The sequence below is a fragment of the Nothobranchius furzeri genome, chromosome 13 (genome assembly GCF_043380555.1).
Source record: "Nothobranchius furzeri strain GRZ-AD chromosome 13, NfurGRZ-RIMD1, whole genome shotgun sequence".
Taxonomy (NCBI): domain Eukaryota; kingdom Metazoa; phylum Chordata; class Actinopteri; order Cyprinodontiformes; family Nothobranchiidae; genus Nothobranchius; species Nothobranchius furzeri.
This window is the reverse complement of record NC_091753.1, coordinates 53,422,843-53,442,047: the sequence shown is the minus strand read 5'-3', so window position 1 is coordinate 53,442,047 and position 19,205 is coordinate 53,422,843. Positions and strand designations below refer to the sequence as shown.

Here is a 19,205-nt window from a genome sequence, read left to right as displayed (position 1 = left end):
GGTCCATCCAAAAGACAAGACAGCCAAACAGAAGCTTAGTGGCATTGTTTATGATAAATGACCCGTTCTTGTATAGCGCCTTTAGGAGTCAGAGGACTTCAAAGCACTTCACACTACAATGTACCATTCATCCATACATTCACACAAACAATAGCTACAGCAACCCTGGGGCACAATGACAGAGGGAAGGTTGCCTAGAACAGGCGTCACTGGTCCCTCTGACCAATACCAGCAGGCAACGTGGGTTTAAGTTAAGTTAAGTTAAGCCCGAGGTCAACAGCAGAAAGCTGGGATCGATCCTAGAACCCTCCAATTACTGGACAACCTGCTCTACTTCCTGAGCTACTGCTGCAATCGAATGCAGTGAGGAGGACTGTCCAGACCTTTACATCGGGGAAATGAAACACTACAGCGCAACACAGGAGAGCCACCTCTTCAGGTCAAGTCCACTTACACCTGAAGAACATGGAACACACTTTTGAAGATGACAAAGTACACATTCTGGACAGAGAAGACAGATGGTTTGAGAAAGGAGTTAAGGAAGACTGGAAAACTGGAAAGACCTACACTAAACAGAGGAGGCCTCGGGTTTCACCTTTCCAGCTCCTACAATGCAGCTCTAATTGTTCCAAAACCGTTTAGGTCACACCCTCCTGCATCTAATCAAAACAACCATTCCAACACAGTAGGGCAGCAATACTCAATTGGTGGCCCGCGGGCCACGTCCGGCTCGCAAGCCCTCTCTTTGTGGCCCCCAAACCTTGTGCGCACCCTCCACCCCCACCCCCGACAGCCAACCAGGAGGTGTAGGATAGATAGAGCAGAGGAAAACAATCAAATAATCAATGCACTGAGATGCGGGCATAAACGATTCTGTATCATAGAAGAGTACCATAATAATTATAGTGGAATGTAGTTTTGTTATTTTAATGGCGGCACCAGCGCAGCATCCACATCTGTCAGAGTGGGTGTTCTCCACATTTACCAGGTATGAAACTTTGATCCGCCTTTATGTGGTACTGCAGGGCTTAGCGCTGGAGTTGTAACCTGAGACCGAACCCGAATCGAATCAGCCCGATCGGTTCTGTTGGATTTGGGCCGTAAATTATGTTAATTGAGTGGGTTGTCAGCTGCGTGCTCCCCTTGCTCGATCAGCGGCTGAGAGAGCGAGAGAGAGAGAGAAAGAGAGAGAGAGAGAGAGAGAGAGAGAGAGAGAGAGAGAGAGAGAGAGAGAGAGAGAGAGAGAGAGAGAGAGACGGAGAGAGAGGGAGAGAGAGGATCGGAGGACGCTCCCCCAAACACGCATTATTATTTTCATAATTTCATCATTGTTTCTCCTGGAAGCGCTCAGTCAGACCGAGTGCTGTGATGTCGGGAGATCCGGTCTTGGGGAGGGGGAGGGGTCAGTGATGGTGGCTGCAGCGTGATCATCTGTCTCTTGTTTAGGGACACGGAGAAGTTAACAGGAGAAATAGAAGATAGAAGTTTTTGTTCCACTTTATTCTCTTGTTTCATGAAGATAAACTGATGTTAAATTCAGCTTAAAGAGAAGCTGGGAGGAAGCTTTGGTTCATTTTAAGTTACAGGAGATCTTGTTTCCTCTCTGCTCCTCCAGAGACAGCATGGACATGAGGGTTACATGGTGAGGGTCCCACAGGACAGGTTAGTGCAGTCACACAGCCGGGCTGGAGGGGGACAGGTGTTGTCCTGCTTTATATTGCAAGCTTGTGTGTTATGTGCATTACAGCCAGCGATCCAAACAGCAGCTTCTGGGTCTTTTTTGCGAGTGGCCCTCGGACCATTATAATTGAGGGCCCCTGCAGTAGTGGCTAAATGGCCTGTATTTGATATAGCACATTCTAGAGCCCTGGAACCCCACAAGGCGCCTTACAACACAATCAGTCATTCACCCACTCACACACACATTCACACACCGGTGGGGATGAGCTACGACAACAGCGACAAACTGAGCGGGGCTCGAACCTGCAACCTTCTGATTACGGGGCGAGCACTTAACTCCTGTGCCACCATCACCCTAGTGACATTGAAGATTCATTGGGCGGTGTGTGTGTGTGTGTGGGTGGGGGGGGGGGTATTCATAGGTAGTTTCAACTTGTTTAGCAACACAAGACAGCTACAGTTTATAAGCTTGACCCTCCCATTTTCCAGTCAGAATTGACAAAGCTTATCGGATGAGAATCGACACGTCTTCAAGAAACCAAATAAGTCCAGTTGCCTTCATTTGAACCCTTTTGGATTACCATGACACCTGGATGACTTCACCAGCATATTTCTCATATTGAGCAGAGATATGGCTCATAAATTAGCTTTCAATGATAGGATATGAATCAGTGTATTTGGGTATGTAATAAAAGGTAAATAAATGACTAATGTTTGCAGTCATTTTTTCCTTGAAAATTGTGTGTGTGTGTGTGTGTGTGTGTGTGTGTGTGTGTGTGTGTGTGTGTGTGTGTGTGTGTGTGTGTGTGTGTGTGTGTGTGTGTGTGTGTGTGACTTATTTAACAGGTAACAACATCATTAATTATCACCATGTTGTTAGCATTTGAACTTTTATGCCTACATTAACTTTTGCTGAAATGGCGTGCTCGTGTGTTGTTTAGTCACACACAAATTTTGCTAAATGAGCAATTAATCAAAGTAAGCTAGGGAAAAAATGAGCTGATTAATCATTGTTACATAAAGTTATCTGGAAAGATTAAGGATTTAGTCAAGATACATTTTTCTGATGTTCAGGTGGAACTAAATTAGAGTTAAAAATAACCTAGATTTAAACATAAGACTGATTTAAGACATCTTTAGACAATGGAGATAAAAACTGAGATCTGGTTTCCTTTAATGAGGAGAGCCCTGCTCAGGGAGCTACATCATTAACACTGTACTGGTGATAGAAGTCAGAGAGCCAGTGAGGACGAGAAAACAGAAGAAAGACTGACAGAGGAGCAGAGGAAGTGTCAGTGTTGCTTTACAAGGCTAAGAGAAACCCGGTTTGACAGGTGAACCCGTGAGGATTGACTAGCCTGCAACCAGCTTTCCCTGAGAGCTCATCTGGCACCAACATAGCCTCTGTGTCAAACGAGAGGAAGGACTGGAGGATTCCTGCGTAGAGGCGCCACCGTACAGCTGTGGCCCGACCCCACGCTAAGCAGCTTTAATGATCAGCATGTAACTACAACAGATGACACAAGGACGTGGTGATTACCGTCTGACATTGGGGTGCTGAAGGGATTTCTGCGCCTGTGCCGAAAATATTCCTTTTTACAGCAATTCTGCTCAAAAGCTGCTTTTAAATAAGTGGCTCTAAAAAGGTTTGAGATTAATATAAATACAATGTTGAACCTAAAAATGTTATTATTTTTTTATATTTGTAAAGGGTGTTTTTAATTTAGGTGTTTGAATATTATTTTCATTTATTTTTTCATCAGGTTAGTGCATTAGGTTGTCTCTGATTAGGTGATTCATGCCACTTCATCTATACTTACAGTAACAGAGTAACAGTAACAGAGTTTAGCGTAATGGTGTTTAAGTATAACGGTGTAATTTTTTTGGTACCGAAGAATTATAATTAATTACTTTTCCCATCATAGGCACCACTGAAACCATTACTGGGCATGTAAAGTGGAGTGGATCTTTATTTATAAGTAAATGGTATGTAAAAAAGTAAAAAGCAATACAGATAATTTCTAATAATGAATATGAATGTTCTTCATTCGGGCAGTAGAGGGCGAGAACGTCCTCTGCTGCCCGCAGAAAAACGGAGAAGGAAGGGACGCGCCACCATCAGCGTCAGCCTGAAGAAGCCGGCAGCCATCGGCGAAACAGCATCAACAGGTAACAAAACCGTTTCTGTGTTTTAAAAAAAGAATGACAATATGGAATATGAATGTTAATATCATCCAATAATATTGGAATTTTAAGGCATTTTGAAAACTCCCTCATGAGAACGATATACAACTGTGTTGCCAACAGTTGCACCACAGTGAGATACTAGCTTAATACAAAGCAGATGGTTGCACATCTGCCACAAATGAGATGAATGCTGGTAAGTCAAGTCCTTTTTCTAAAATTACCGTTGTTTCTGTCCTTTTTCTTAGATACTGAAATCCCTTGTGTCCTAAATGCCATCTCTTTCATTTCAGTTTGTTGCACATATTCTTTCAACCACTTAGGGAATCATTCCATTTTTAGCCGTGGTTTCACTTTAGGGGCAAGAACAGCTACAGAGATATACCCAATCCGCACTGGTAGAGATTAACCTTACATAGCTGATCACCCTAATGTCAGCATTGGTATAACTGACTAGTTTACTTTGTAGTTTCCTATAGTATGTGTTGTATGTCATTTATTAGAGGCAAAGAGCTTGATGGGATAAGTTTGCTACATAAAAATCCCAAAGTTTTACAGAAACTTTTTAGATGACCCATACAATACCATTCACTGAGAGGCTGTTTTAATTAGCTAGATGTCCAAATGTGATTGCTGTAAATTTGTAACAAAATTCAGTTTTAGAAGGGAAGCTGGAGTTGAGTAGGCTGATAATGCCAGCAAGTTCATGGCAATGCTGACAAAAGATTAATAGGTTGTTTTCAGATACCAGCTGGGAGGCCTGCCCTCTTGGTCAGCAAGCCATTATTTGAAACAAAGACAGTTGGCATGTAATTAGGCAATTAATGAGCAATGAAAATGGATGGTTCTGTAGGCAAGTAAATAATGGTAGAGGTCCATACGTTCATAAAGAGGCCCTTTGAGGACAATTTGACAGGTTTTGTGTTGTTGTTTTTTTTTGGCCCATTTGTCAAGTAAATAATACATGTTTTTAGGGCTGTAAAGACAACATTATAAATAAAGTGTTTAAAAACAATTTACCCTTTGTGCTTCCCACTTTCAGCTGAATAAAGTGAGCAGATCAGTGGTGACAAATGAGAGGGATGAACCATCTGATTATCCATTTTTAGGGAGTTTAAAAGGAAAAAAAATGTGTAGGTAATTTGTTTTGTGATCGTCAACATTTTACATCACGTTTTTATTTAGGTGAAACACTACAAGTTAAATGCTTGTCACATCATTAAAGTAATCAATTATTGTAAATAGCCCATTTTTATTGTAGCACCATCAAGGGTTCTACAACCCCCCACCCCCACCCCCCCACTCCCCACCCCGAGGTGCTTTACAACACAAACAACCCCCCCCCCCCCCCCCCCCGCACACATTTATTCAGTGGTGATGATAAGCTACAGTGTAGCCACAGCTGCCCTGAAGCACAATGACAGGAGCAAGGCTGCTGAGCACTGGCATCACCAGTCCCTCCGACCACCACCAACAATCCAGGTAGGTTAAATGTCTTGCCCAAGGACACAACAACTGCAACCGACCGGGCTCAAACCTACACCCCTCTTGTTACAGGGTGGGCACTTAACTCCTCTGTCATTGTCACCCCAACTAATTAAAGAAATATGGTGTGCAAGGCTCAGGCATAGGATGAAAGTAAAACATTCAAAACCAAGTATAGCAACAGAATGACAAATATTTCGTTTAGGTTCAATTATGTCCAATTTTGTCAAATTCAAATAAATCCATGTTCAGTCAAATTTTTCTCTCCACTCAGTCACATTTAGACTCAAATCAACCTCCAAACCTTCTAATTTAAGCCCAGTTTATTCCAGTTTAGTAGATTTCCACAGTAATGCAATTGATTTCAGATTCTTTGAAATTACAAAAAAGCCAGTTGATTTGTAATTATGTGCAAAGTTGATGTTGACATTTGTCCTTACAAAGCTCACAATCACAGTTTAATTTGAACTAAAATCACATAGCCTATACATCTAAAACGGACCAACTAGTTCAAATATGATTTAGAGTTTAGCTATTTCACAATCATCATGAGCTTTGGGTAATGACCGAAAGAGCGAGATCGCGGATACAAGCGGCCAAAATGAGTTTCCTCCGTAGGGTAGCCGGGCTCAGCCTTAGAGATAGGGTGAGGAGCTCGGACATTCGGGAGGGGCTCGGAGTAGAACCGCTGCTCCTCCGGATCGAAAGGAGTCAATTGAGGTGGTTTGGGCATCTGGTCAGGATACCTCCTGGACGCCTCCTTGGGGAGGTGTTTCGGGCATGTCCTGCCGGCAGGAGTCCCCCGGGTCGACCCAGGACACGTTGGAGAGGTTACATCTCCAATCTGGTCCGGGAACGCCTTGAGGTCCTGCCGGAGGAGCTGGTGGAGGTGGCCGGGGTGAGGACGGTCTGGAGCTCCCTAGTTGGGATGCTGCCCCCGCGACCCGGACCCGGATAAGCGGAGGAAGACAACGAAACAATCTGCTTTTAAAATATTATAAAACTTGACAAAATAGTTTAGTAAAATGCAATAGCCTATAAGCAATTCTATTATTCACAAGACTTTAGATGATAACCAGGAGAATTTAAAGTCACCAAATTCCCTTCATGTATAAAGTCAAGAGGTTTGTGTTGATTCCCAGTCGTCCAGGGCGTGATAGTCTTGAAGGTTTAGAAACCACTGGACTTTTTCTGTTTTCCAAAGACATTTCGCCTCCCATCCAAGAAGCTTCTCCAGTTTTCATTTCATAAGCTTCCCACTCCCAACCCAAATTTAAGACCTGAAGAAACTTCATTGATGAGAGGCGAAGCGTCTTTAGGGAAAGCAAGGTAAGTCCAGTTGTTTCCAACTAAACCTTCAAATAAAGTCACGTCAGATATTCATCATCTACAGAAATTATTGATCTCAAAATCAAAACACACATTTTTAAAAACTTTTTGTCTACATCAACACCAACCAGGTTTTGGGACTCAATGCCAAAGAAAGTAAAGAAAGTAAAAATGCTGACCTTTATCGTCGAGTTTAATTTCATGTGCTGCCAACTTTGATCAGCACCTGATCCCTCTCCATCGGATCAGCACCAGACATACATCATTTCTAGATTTACTTTCACTCTGAGTCATGACCTGTGAGGTTAAAAAGACAATCTGAGTTGTTGTGTTGCAGGCACATTTGAGTTACTGAGCGGAGTTTGCTCACATTGTTAGAAAATCCTGTTGAAAGGGTCTGAGAACAAGGTTGAAGCCTAAAACCTGTGGCACACAGAAGACAGATGTGTCCCGCCACGGAGGCACAGCGGTTTTGGGAAGTCAAGGTCACACAGAACTCGAAAATCACGCGATAGACAAGCCATCACATGGGACTCGAGAACAGGAAGCGGAAAGTGACTATTTTGTTTACACATGATCAGACTTGCTATTGTGTTTTGTGAGACTAATTCATTAAAAATGAGTACGTGAGAGCTATTTATTAGAATATTTTAAGATGAATAGTACTTTAAAGTCATCAATACTGTCATTAAGTAGCATTTCTTGTCATGTGTCTTTGCCCATGTATGTCTAATCTCAGAATTGTGTGAAACTCTAATTTCCCTCTGGGATTAATAAAGTATCTTTGAATTTGAATTGAATTTATAAGCTCCTCGTCAAAAGTACTCCATAATGTTGTAACCAACTGCGCCACAATGCTTGAAATAGAACTGTCACCTATCTTCAGCTCCAAGGTGCGGACCAGCATTTCTGGGACGTGGTTTTGTGCTCCCCATGTAGCCACTCCGTAACTATAACGGCTTATTTTTGAAATTACGGTGCGGGGGTGGCGTGGGCGTGGCGCAGCACATCTGTCATCTCTGTGCCCCAGGCTTAAGGATGTGTACAACCATTAAAAAGCAGAACATTGTGTTTGAAATGGTGTCTTGTCACAAGGAAAATGTTTCATACATGATAATGTTTTATCGAATCTGATTAAAATTTGTTTTTACAATTTTTTAAAGCTTTTCTGTCTCTCTTGAGTTTTAAACATGCAGGTTTTATTTTTGTATTTCATCAAAGGAAAAATGTTATGCAAAACTCACCTTTTGCAACTGTTTGTACGTGAGTCTCTGCTGCTTTTAAAAACAGTCCTAATGTTGAAGAACCCATCCATCTGTTTTGAGTCAGTGGTTAGTTTTAGGAATCATCTGTCTAAAACAAGCCATTTCAAAAAGTCCCCGATTATGATGGATGGGCGTGGCCAGCTAAAACTTGTTTTCTTAAAGGACTTTATGGAGTTTTGAATTGTTATGCTCGCGATTGCCCCCTCAGGCCAAAAGCGTAACGGCAGCTTCAATAGTAGGCTCGTGCACGAGGCGCGCATGCTGTACGTGCACACTCCTTAACGAAAATAACAGCTGAGACAGTCCCTTGTGTGTGTGTGTGTGTGTGTGTGTGTGTGTGTGTGTGTGTGTGTGTGTGTGTGTGTGTGTGTGTGTGTGTGTGTGTGTGTGTGTGGGTGTGTGTGTGTGTGTGGGTGGGTGGGTGGCCCGGAGGACAGAGGACAGGAGAACGTGCAGCTAATTAATGAAATAATTTGGTTCTGTACCTTTCTCTTCAGCACAGCCGACAAAGGTTTATGATGGGTCAGTCCTCCTGCATGCTCAGATCATTCCCTTCCCTTGCTTGAAAAATTGTTCCAAAATGAAAGTTGAACCCACATCTTTTTTATCTGTGAATTCAATGCCGTTCGGCGAGTCTCAAATTAAAATTTGGGTATCTTACTGTAAAAAAATATACCATTAATGTAAAAAAGAAACTCTAAATGAACTACGTTCACACCCAGAATCAAACCCAGGTCCTCAGCATGGGAGTCAGACATCTTACAAGGTGAGCTACACTCTAGTAGCATTCACAGTATCTGTAACTTTTATATCCTTGATGACAGCTGAAACAATGTCAAACCAAAGAACGGTTTGAAGCAAAAATGGCAATTTTGTTGCTAATTTGCAGGAAATATCTGGAAGAAAGTTCTACAGAAAGTAGCTAAGCGTCCTCAGAAATGTAGCTAGCTTTGTCACTAGGCGTTAGGAACAGCGACAAAGTGGCACTGCCTCTCTCTCTGCTGCTAAAGCTACGGATAGTAAATGCTACGGGCTATACCTGAGCGTGAACGTGCATTAAGCAGCCTGCTCGACCCGAGCATCTCTCTTTTTCTGTGATTTTACAGAAAAGCATTCAATCACAGTAAAAATGCCCGGGCTCATTCTACAGGACCAGGGCATTGCAGAAGAATGAATGAAGAAGAAATTTATTATTTTTATACATGTTTTGGCTGTCAAACTTCCATAATGCCCCTTTAAAGTGACAGACCGCTGAAATAGCTCATTATGGAGGGTACTGAAACTGTCAAGAATAAAACTGGTGAAATCACTTCATGTGAGAGGGATTTTGTGCAAAGAACCTGATGAACATTATTTGTAATATTCATAGAACTCTTAGCACTTAAGAAACTTAAACCATCTATATGCTACACCTGCTCCTTGTGCCTTGCATTTGGTTTGTGCCCTGGAGTCCCACAAGTTCTTTACACCACATTCAATGTCACTACATTTGCAAACACCATTGTAGATTAAACCAATATATGGTCTGAATTGGTTTAAACTATGGGACCTTTGCATGTACATACAGTATTTTTGCTAATACTTTTGGGTAAACTATATTTAACTAATACCACATTTTTAAATTGTAAATCGTATACTCCATTCCAGTTGGTGGCAGTAATAAACTCACCAATAAACACAAAAATATTTGCAATTTGGACTCAAGGTAACTGCTTCTTGTAACCTCAAAAACGTGATAAACCAGGACATAAAAAGCATCCTATATTGTCAAGATCAGGAAGGATGGAAAAAGAAAGTGAGGAGCGGAGATGGGGGGCCAGATGTCTTTGCAGCACATACACCGTGGATGGTCAGTGAAAAGCTCTTGAATGTTCAGTTCAGGGAACTTTTACTATCTACTTGTACTATTTGATCACTAATTTGTACTAATACTTGAAAGTAAACATTACTTACACAAAAAATAACAATAAAGTAAACCTAGATTATGGTTGAGTTACTGAATAAATGAAAAAAATAAAACTTATTTTGCCTTCTTGGCCTGTTCTGTTAGGATCCAACAGGCGTATGTGGCTAAAATGAATCAAAGCATAAAAACTGCAGCCCTTGGAATGGCACTATAATCAATAGCTTCCCAGGCTGCTTGTTAAAAATGCCATTTCCATCTCCAAGCCATTGAGAGGGTCCTTAAGCAGCAAAGAGCCACATATCATTCTCACCAGACAACATGATGAAAAATGGGGGGGCCCACTGTCACTGACCAATATTGATCATGAGCAGAAATGTGATAATTTTGTATTAACTCGCCTCTGGGAGCCTTGTTCCATCAGGTTTGCTGGTGAAAATGAATGCTTCCTTATCATGCGAACAAAAATATGAGCCATTGCTCAGTTCAGCCAGCAGAGAAATAGGCTCACGTCTATAAGTGTAATACGTTCCTCAAGAGAATATAGGAAGATACACTAGATTAAAGTCATTGACAGATCTTCATTATTGCCCTTGAGACCACTTTAGTAATGCTTTGTGAAAAAGTATTATTTAAAAATGATGGTTTTCACAATTAAAACAGTAAATGTGGAAATGGGAAAGGCTTTGCTGTCTTTTTGAAATGGGTTGTTTCACGTAGTGTGTATTTTCAAATTTATAGTATATATATCCATGTAAGGGATACAAAATTAAACTTTTTTTTTATTTAAAGTTGTGTCTCTTCACTCCATCACTATCACTTTTGGAGAAAAACAACAAATGGGGATAAATCAGAAGATCAGAATCTGAACTAAGTCCAAAGCAGAGTTTCATCATTTCACTAAGAGTTTCTCCTCCTGAAAATTTGATGTTTTCCTCTTTTATCCATGCTTTTCAAATTCTGTGTAATTTTGCTAACAGAACTGACGAAATAAGTGAACGAAAAGTTAGTTACTTACTTAGATAAGTGTAACGTGATGAAGGAGCTATTTCCACCAAGGTTATTTAACCTCTCTCCACAGATGCCTCTGACACAGTGCTCGAGTGCATGAGACGGCCTCAAAGTCATGCATTTGCTTCTAAACTGTTTACTTTCCAGCAAGAGAAGAAAGACGATAAAAAGACTATTTTCTTTTATTAAATCAAAGAACTCTATTTTTAATAAAGCTAATCAAAACAACTGTTAGTCAATAATACAATGTGACCGATCTGTGAAATCACAATGTTATGATTATGTTTTATTAAGTAAATGACTTAACCTAGTTCACTAGACACACTGACACACATAATGAAAACAACGCATGACACATTGCTGTTACTGATCCAATCAGAACCTTCCTAGTCTGAAGCGTGGCATAGTCTCTGTGGTGTTTATAAATCTGCCAACTTTGATTCGACCAGAATTCAAAACATCCAGATTGATAAAACCAGTTCCAACGCCATCTTAGTTCAGTTCTCAAGATCTCTCTGGAGTTCACTGCATGCTAAGCGAAGTAACTGGACTGGCCATCCGGACTTCCTTTTTAAGCTGAGAACCAACAAGCTGGGAAAATCTGTTGCTTTTTACTAACCAAGCAACGGTACCTTTCAGAATAAAAGCTGAACTCACTGACCCAAGGAGGGTCCCCTTTTTGACGCTGTGAACCACCTGTCGCTTTTTACCTAGAGACAATCCAAAGACTAGTTTGTCGTACTGTCAACGCTGTTCCATCGGCTCCAGTACCAGAGGAGGGTCCGTGGACCTGGCATCCGGATCTGTACGTTGGTCTCACTGAGGGTATGTGTGGATGCGACAAATATGGCACCTCATGTGTTTATGCAACTACTCCGGTCAAACTCTGATCATAGTTAGGAGAAAAACATCATCTCCCACTCGGACTTGCTTCTCCGGATACGAGAGTTCTGATTAACACGACTCACACACACCATCCATCTCACAGCTCATTCAAACAGATACATCCATCATTAGAGAGTTAGTATTGTTTAAAATTATTTAGTGATAAATCATCTTAAACGTTTGAAGGACTCTCTCTTCTCCTGTCTTTCAGTTAATACAAAGTGTTACAAATCCCTACATTAAAAAGTTCCGATCTTCTGGTTAAACAACTCAGTGGTCCATAAGATTGATCCCATACTCGATATGGAATCTTAACGTCTCACGGTCCCTAATTAGATGTAAATTAACTTTATTATATAAATGTCTATCCAGAAATAAATTTCCCTTTCATCTTTGGACTAAATTAATGCATAATTAAAATTAGTATTGCATAGATCCTTTGTTCCAACATGAAAATAAAGAACTGTGTTTGAGAACCAATCCGGGTTTTGAAGGTTATTAATTGGTCTAATCCCGGTTTTCTTTGGTATGCTCAAGGCAGGGATGGAGATCCCATTTCATTTCCGTAGTGGGGGGTCCATGTGTGCTCTTGGCACCAGGATACCTTAGGGCCACAGCTCGATGATCGACTTTGTTGTTGTTTCATCCAGGCCCGGAGTGGCTAATCGGGAGGGTCTGGAGAATTCCCGGTGGGCCGCGCGATGTTTGGGCCGCATGGGGCCGGTGCTCTCGTTTTTGTTTTTTATCATTTTATTTTTATTTTTTGGTGCCGGTGTTCAGTCATGGCACTGAGGCCGCCGGGCTGATCACATACGCTCCTCCCGGCTGTCTCTGGCTGGCTCTACCTGCAGGCTGCAGCTCATTTTTTTTCCCCCGTATGCGCCTGTGCGCACCACGTGACCACGCAGTTGACGGAAAGATGGAAAGTAGAAAGAGCAAGGGTGGCGCGGAGAAGGCAAGAATTAAAAAGAGGAAAGCGCTGGAAACAGATGCAGCTAAATGTGCAAAAATGAGCACCTTTTTTTCTCAAACAAGCTTGCGGTCTTTAACTTCAAATGAAGATAATGGGTAAGGCAAGTCAAGATGTTAAACTTTACCGGCTGCAAATCACCATTCAAGTTAATTAAGCATCAATAATGAATTATATGGCATCATGACATAACGTTATGTAATATAATTTACAGTATGATGTGACTGATGCCACCAAACTGTCTTGTAGCCCCTCAGAGTCAAACACAAGATCCAGTAGGCCTAATAAGCACCAGGCAGAAGCCCACAATTCCAGAGCGGGCATGTACAGGTAGGATTACTTATTGAGTCAGTGAACTGAATATTATTAAAATTTATATGATGAAAACTATCCTGGCTCTATATGAAAGTGTTCTAAAATGCTAGATGATTCAGCATTGATCAGTAAGTGTGTAAAAAAGGAAAATGAAGGCTGAATTGTGACCATTTTCACACAGTGTGATTTAGTGTCAGAAGAAGAGCCAGGAGCCAGCAGTGAGGGTATTGCTCCTGTTGGGATAGAATGAATAGGTGAGCCAACTCATGTGCAAACAAGCAAACATCAGTTTCATTATAATAATTTTAATGTCCAAATAATAGTAGTGACCTGATGTATTTCTGTTAGTAAATGCACAAAGCCCACAACAGATCGCTATTAGAATGAAAGTAAAATGAAATAAGCCTGCTTATTTTGCCATAGAAAATATTTTAATTGGTTACAAAAAATGTGTTTTCCATATCAAATGTGCTAAAGCTTTACAGATGATTATTTTAATTGTGTGCAGGTGAGTCTAGGGAAACTGGAAAAAGTGTGAAAGGGAGTGCTGAGTCATTTCATTTTAAAGGTTTGAAAATCTCAGAACAGCTGTTTGAACAGAAGGTAGATTGTTAGATTGTTAGAGAATGTGTTGTAAAGAACAATGTTGGAGATGTGCACTGATGTTCAAATAAACCTACATTGTAAAGCAACTCTTTCTTGCACTGAATTACAAGGCTTTACCAAGTAGTGTGCTTTTGTAGACTATACATTTAACGTTCTAACATGATTTTAATAATAATTCATTAAGTGGGCCGGTCTGGGGTCTGAAACTCCAGGGCTGAAAACGTGTCCCACTCCGGCCCTGGTTTCATCTGACCTGCGGCCGCATGTCTTGGACACTCGGATGAAGAGAGGGGCGGAGCTGTCAACTGACCACTACCTGGTGGTGAGTTGGCTCAGATGGTGGGGGAGGATGCTGGTCAGACCAGGCAGGCCCAAACGTATCACGAGGGTCTGCTGTGAACGTCTGGCAGAGTCTACTGTCAGAAGGAGCTTCAATTCCCACCTCCGACAGAACATCCAAAATGTTCCGGGGGAGGCGGGGGACATTGAGTCTGAATAGACCCTGTTCCGTGCCTCCATTGTTGAGACAGTCGACCGGAGCTGTGGTGGCAGGATCGTTGTTGCCTGTCGTGGTGGCAACCCCCGAACCCACTGGTGGACACCAGCGGTTAGGGATGCTGTCAAGCTGAAGAAAGAGTCCTATCAGGTCTTTTTGGCCTGTGAGACTCCAGAGGCAGACAACGGGTACCGACAGTCCAAACGGAACGCGGCTCGGGTGGTCACCGAGACAAGAACCCGGACATGGGAGGAGTTCGGTGAGACCATGGAGCAAGACTTCCATGCAGCTTCGAGGAGATTCTGGTCCACCATCCGGCGCCTCGGGGGGAAAAGCAGTGCACTACCAACACTATCTATAGTGGGGACGGTGTGCTGCTGACCTGTACTCAGGACGTTGTGGATCGGTGGGCAGAATACTTTGAAGACCTCCTCAATCTCACCAACACGTCTTCCAGTGAGGAAGCAGTCTGGGGACTTTGAGTTGACCTCTCAAATCTCTAGTGCTGAAGTCACTGAGGTGGTTAAAAAGCTCCTCTGTGGCAAGGCTCCGGGGGTGGATGAGATCTGCCCAGAGTTCCTTAAGGGTCTGGATGTTGTGGGGCTGTGTTGGCTGACACGGCTCTGCAATATCGCGTGGACATTGGGGGCAGTCCCACTGGACTGGCAGACCGGGGTGGTGGTTCCCTTATTTGAAAAGGGGGACCGCAGGGTGTGTTCCAACTACAGGGGATTCACACTCCTAAGCCTTCCTGGTCAGGTCTATTCAGGGGTTCTGGAGAGGAGGGTCCGTCGGATTGTTGAACCTCAGATTCAGGAGGCGCGATGTGGTTTTCGTCCTGGCCGTGGAACACTGGACCAGCTCTATAACCTTAGGTGGATCCTGGAGGGTGCGGGGGAATTTGCCTAACCAGTCTGTGTTTCATGGATTTGGAGAAGGTGTTTGACCGCGTCCCTCGTGGGGTCCTGTGGGGAGTACTCCGGGAGTATGGGGTACCAGGCCCTCTGATACGGGCTGTTAGGTCCCTGTTTGATCGGTGTCAGAGCTTGGTCCGCATCGCCAGCAGTAAGTCGGGCTCGTCCCAGTGAGAGTTGGACTCCGCCAAGGCTGCCCTTTGTCACCGATTCTGTTCATAACCTTTATGGACAGGATTTCTAGGCACAGCCAAGGTGCGGAGAGGCGGAGCTGGCCTAAATGGCGCCCTGTGCGAGATCCCCCGTGACCCCCACCCCCCACCCCCCCACCCCCACACACACACACAAGAAAAAAAATTACACCTACAACTTTGTTTCAAATTGCGTGGAGTGTATTATATATAACAACGTTTGCTAACTGAATACAACATCTAGCTCCTGGCCACCTTCTCACCACTTGTCAAAGTTCTACTGAATTAGTGATGATGACAACACCTGCCATCGCCTTCATTCCTGGGAAATATGAAAGTAGTTGGCACCTTGGTATGTCCTCTTCGAACTAGCTCTGTGCGTATGCTGTCGGTAATTGGTGATGGCCACTTGGCTGGGTCTGAAGAAAGAGGCTCATCATAACCTTCAATGGGACTCATTGGTTGATCGTTCAGGCTTCTCTATAGAGCTCCGGGAGTTGACGTCACTTCTCCCGGCATGCAACAGTTCAAATCGAAACGGCGCCATATTGGCAGGCAGAAGCCGGCAGCTGGACTATTTGTTATTGTCAGATAACTCAATCAAACGGGAAATATGGTAGATTCCTGTTGTGCCCCAGGATGCAGAACAGACGCGGACGACATAAGGAATGATCCATCTACAGGATTCCCCAAGATCCGGAGCGCCGCAAACGTTGGATCATTGTAATAAAACGCACTAGTGACCGGGCTAAAATGAAGCTGTGGGATCCCGAGAGTAAAGGTTTTCGCTTATGCAGCGACCACTTCATATCAGGTACTTAAACCAACGTTTCCTCAACTGTGTGTGGTATTTATTTTAAATGCTTTTATTGTGATTCTTAGTGGACTTCCTAAACTTATTTTGGCGTGGCTTTTTCTGTCTTATTACTCATAGCAGCAAGTAAACATCACGTAAAACGTTGCCTTGTGAGTTCTGCGTGCTGCCGTTTACGTGTTTTATGATCACAGCAATTAACCGGCTAAGCTGTATTTAATTTTTAAGCAATGGTTGATCAATTGTCAGATCACAGATAAAAAGCACTTTGGATCGCTATTATCTGTCTCACCGAGACTACTTACGTGTAAATCTGTTATTTGTCCGTCCATCCATCCATTTTCATCCGCGTATCCGGAGTCGGGTTGCGGGGGCAGTAGCGTGACTTCCCTCTCCCCAGCCACCGGAGCCAGCTCCTCCGGGTAAATCCCAAGGGGTTCCCCGGTCAGGTCCGGTGTTGTGCCGGTAAGAAGCCCGCTCCGACAGCTTCTGGCGTCGGAGCGGGCAGTAGAGTCGAGAGTCCCAGACCTCTCCCCAGCTCCTCCGGCCGGGGGAATCCCAAGGGGTTCCCCGGTCAGGTCCGGTGTTGTGCCGGTAAGAAGCCCGCTCCGACAGCTTCTGGCGTTTTTAAAAAGTATCCCAGGGGCACGGTAAGGGTCGGAGATGTTTAGTCTATTTAATTTCTGACTATATAAAACGATTTCTTCTGTTTTAAAGTGTGAAGTAAACTCAGACGAAGTAAAATCCAAGCGGATCCCGTTCATGTTCATGGTTACATCCGTGTTTGTTTACCTTTAGTGCATGCCAAAATGGCGTCCACTAACTGAGAGTCACGTGGGGTCCGGAGCTCTATGGACAGAAAACAGAAGCGTAACTCAACACATTGCTATGTGGACCATTTCACATATTCTATTAAAATACAATATGTGACATTCAAATTTCTCTAATGTTTGCAGGACACACACACACACACACACACACTTGTGCAAAACTTACCTGACATATCTTGTTGGGGAGATGTGGCAGCTGGCTGTCCCTCATCAAGTTCACATATACTGGTAGGTCTCTCTATTGACAGAAAATGGAAGCATAACTCACCACATTGCTATATGGAACAATTCCCATATTCTGTGAAAATACTATTTAAATGTCTATAGCTAAATGTTTGCTGGACACACACACATGTGCAAAACCCACCTACAGTATCTTCCTGGGGAGATGTGGTGCCAGCAGACTGTCCCTCCTCAAGTTCAAACACTGGCCTACTGGTATGAGCAGTGGAGGTGTCCCTCAGTGGCAGCTGATGTCATCCCAAAATATCTGTGTAGGGCTCCTGATGTTGCATAAAACAAACAATACAATCTTCATGTCACGTCTGTTGCTTAAGCATTTTAATTAAAATGTTACAATGAGCATTTACAGTTTTCAGCAGTGGTGGAAAGAATTCTGAAAATCTGTGCTCAAGTACAAGTACTGTTACATTGCTAAAATATTACTCATTTACAAGTAAAAGTACTGGTGTTAGAGAAATACTCAAGTAAAAGTACAAATTATTCATAAAAACCTCAGAGTATTATTTATTTTTAACGGCTGATGTCACCATCACTTCTCCAGACTGGGGCTGCCTGGAAATTGTGTGTTTTCCTTTACCAAAAGTTAAAACACCAACAATCTATTAATCATTAATAATTGATAGAATACAAAACAAGTGTTTTTCCCTAATTTTTTTTGACATTTTTAGTTTTTATTTCCTTATTCAGCAAATGTCTCCGGCACACAAAGAACTAAATGACCAGAGGAGCCACAACTATTGATTAAATATCCATGAATCCATTTTAACTGGTTAAATTCTTCAACTCTCCCACGCTGCTTCAAGGTCACTGTGAGTTTTTAACAGCCGCGGTGTGCTGTGCAGCACACAACGCAACACGATGACATCATCGACTTGTACAGTGCTGAAAGGCGAGACAGTCTCAACTTTCAGCTAAAAAAAAGACCGCTCTAGCTATTATAGTTTTTATTTTATGGCAGTTTACAGTTTAAACGGGATCTTACTAGCAGGGCACCTCCAGCGGCCCGCTGCCGCTCCGTTTTTTCGTGGGGTAAATAATATGTAGCTCATTTCCCGAGTCCAAAAAGAAATGCGAATGGCGCCGGCGCGAGACCTGCCGCCCGCCGTCAATGTATTTAGCAAAATTCTCAAAGACTCATTTTAATTTGATAGCGTTTGGTTATCAGCCTTTCGGTTTTCCCACTCTTAGCTTTTCATAAAAGCTCATTTGACAAAGAAAAGGCAAGCGGTTGGAAGTAGTTCTAAATACATGCAACGTAAGAAGCTAGCAAAAGACATTTGAAAGGATCATCATAGCACCATGCAAAACGTACAGATTAGAGAGGTTAGTTAATCAATAAGTTGGGGGACAGGCAGGAAAAATACCAACTAAATAATAAAGAGATGCATACCTGCATCTTTTCCTCGTTTCTCCTCCTCTTCTTTTCTTTTTTTTTTCCGAAATTGGGCACCAGATGGCTTCGACTGTTTCTTCTCCATTATGTTTGTGAGCGGTGATATGTGAAACGGTACCTGTATCCCTCCATCATCACTCTCCGAGATCCCTCCGCCCCCCACCTGATGAAGGGCGCTATAGAGCGCACTACAGAGGCGCGGCGGACACAAGGGGGCGCAATAAAATCCCAATATAAATGCAAACAATGACTTTGTTGTGCTTTTATTACAGAAATATTATTATTATCATCACTCATCACTATTATTATTATGAAGAACATGTGATTTCTATGTTTTGTTGATGTATCGGTTGATGGAGAAAAAAAAAAGGAAATTAAATGTCCCCCCCTCCAGACTGCCGCCCTGTTCGGCCGCACATGTTGCACATATCAAGCTCCGCCACAGTGGAGGGCATCTGTTTTGGTGGCCTGAGGATCAGGTCTCTGCTTTTTGCAGATGATGTGGTCCTGTTGGCTTCATCAGAACGTGATCTTCAGCTTTCGCTGGAGCGGTTTGCAGCAGAGTGTGAAGCAGCTGGGATGAGAATCAGCTCGTCTAAATCTGAGACCATGATCTTGATTTGGAAAAGGGTAGAATGCCTTCTCCGGGTCAGGGATGAGGTCCTGCCCGAAGTGGAGGAGTATATGTTAC

General features: G+C 42.9%; 1 long non-coding RNA gene across 1 annotated transcript in view; it reads right to left on the bottom strand.

Moving 5' to 3' along the window:
• LOC129163787 (uncharacterized) overlaps positions 1–18,771 on the bottom strand; it is a 37,819-nt gene extending 19,048 nt beyond the window's left edge. Inside the window, exons 1-4 of the long non-coding RNA XR_008563580.2 lie at positions 18,512–18,771; positions 17,246–17,381; positions 17,045–17,116; positions 16,841–16,897 (exon numbers count right to left, since the gene is read on the bottom strand). This is a non-coding gene — a long non-coding RNA (uncharacterized lncRNA). The remainder of the gene's footprint in view (positions 1–16,840; positions 16,898–17,044; positions 17,117–17,245; positions 17,382–18,511) is intronic.
• Between the last annotated feature and the right edge of the window lie 434 nt (positions 18,772–19,205).